Consider the following 2,043-nt stretch of genomic DNA (forward strand, 5'->3'; position numbering starts at 1 on the left):
AGTGAAATGGGTGATCTGCTCTAGTAGGTGTCAGTTATTATCAGTATGGCAGTAAAAATGCACGTCCCTGCCCTGAGGGGCGTACAGGTGGCCCTAGGTGACCCAGGGACTCTGAGAAAGGGGCATTGCCGGAGGTCGTCCAGCAGTGTGGCAGGAAGCTGTCGTGGGCTGTACCGGCCGGCTGGGGAGCGGGACTGAGGGGTGAGCCTAGAGGCGGGTCCGGGCGCCAGGGAAGGCACAAGTTGGGGAAGGGCTGGGGAAGCAGATAGGACATCCTGGGCCTGAGCGACACGGAGGGGCCAGAAGGAAACTGGTGGTGAGGCAGCAGCAGCTTGAGACTGACGCCACTTGATCCTTTGCCTGTCAACCGGGTGTAAGTAGTTCCCACCTCGGGGGCTTGAGGACCAAACGAAGGGCTTTGCCCAGGGCTATGTCACCAAGCGGTAGCTCTAATTAACCAGGACTGATGGCTGGAGGAGGGCGCAGAAAGGAGGAGCCTGGAGTGACTTACAGGGTCTGTCCTGGGAAGCATGGAACTCTGGAAGGAGAGCAGCATTTTCAGGGATAATGATAAGCTATTTATTCGGGGCAGGTTGGGTGGAGAGCTGTCCAGGGAGCAGCCACCCTGAGCCCAGGACCTCCTCCAAGAAGCCTTCCAGATTAGCTGGGGCCACCTGTGGGCTCCCACGTCCCTGGTTTGGCACCATCCACACCAATCACTGCATGTTGCTGTAATCCTTCAATTCTGATCACAAGTCAGCTCCCCATGAGACTGTGAGCTCCTAAAGGGCACAGCAGGTCTCACTCATCACTCCTTTCCAGGTAACAACCAGCCCAGCCCTGGGCACCAGGCAGGGGCTGAGTGAGAACCAGGCAAGGTGGGGTGTCGAGCGGCTTGGAAGGAGCATGGCCTGCCCACCGCACTCCCCTCTTGGCTTGTCGTGGGATCCCCAACATTCTTTTGTATCTATGGACTCCCTCTGCAGTCTTTGCCCTCATTCCTTGCCTCCCAGTGTACTTCCATGTGGTGGGTTTCCCTTGACCTTCCCTTTCCCACCTGAGCCTCTGATCTTGGGCTCCTTCTTGAGTTCTGTTCCATCTTTTGCATCTTACTTAACTGGAGAATGATGGTGACAGACAGACCGACAGACCCCTGTGCAAATCCCAGCTGCAAGTATCAGTCAAGAACCTTTGGGTTGCAAGTAACAGAAAACCAGCTTCAATCTGGCTGCAGAAAAAGGAGGATTTATTGGCCAAGGTACAGGTCAGTCTAGGGGTGGCCTGGATAGAGAGAGGGGCTCCAAGTAGGTCATCAGGTTGGGCTGTCTCCTGTCTGCTTCTTCTGGGTCTTGCTCACCCTTGGGCAGGCTTTGTCAGGCCTACCAGCCCAGGAGGTCCAAGCTTCCAGCCACCTGCCAGGGATAGTGGCCAGTTCAGTGCTACTTACACTGAATACGTGGTTGCAAGGGCCAGGCTTGCTGATTCACACACCAAGGGGAAGCTGGCAGGAGCTCTGATGGTCCAGGACTCCAGTGTGTCAGCACATAGGTGCTCAATAAACAGCACAAATTAATAACTTGTTGCCGCTACTCTAAACTACATTGTCACTCCACCCCTCTTCTTTTGGTTTCCTCTTTTTTACAACTGGCCTGTCCACAGTAGACTCATTTCTTCCTTCCCCCAGTAGGATTCTATTTCATTTATTTCTGCATTCATTCAACCATTCACTCACCAACTTTCACTGACAATTACTTAGTGTAGGCCATGTGCTGAATGATGCTGGGGACCCAGATGCTGTCCCTAACAGGAGGTCACATCAGGGGACAAAGTTGCAATAGCAAGGGCTGGTGCCAAGGGCCGTGGGGCAGACAGGAGGCACCCTCACCGGCCTGCAATGGGGGGTGGGAGGGGCAGATGGTTTACTGGAGGAGATACCAGGGTTCCCACTTCCTTGGCCAAGTCATGTCTTGCTTGGAAGCAGGAGAGGGGAGGGAAGTTCCTGCTTGGGATGTGTCCCTAGCTCCTGCGTAGAGATGGCACCTC

Source organism: Cynocephalus volans, chromosome 12 (genome assembly GCF_027409185.1).
Source record: "Cynocephalus volans isolate mCynVol1 chromosome 12, mCynVol1.pri, whole genome shotgun sequence".
In the NCBI taxonomy this organism is placed as follows: domain Eukaryota; kingdom Metazoa; phylum Chordata; class Mammalia; order Dermoptera; family Cynocephalidae; genus Cynocephalus; species Cynocephalus volans.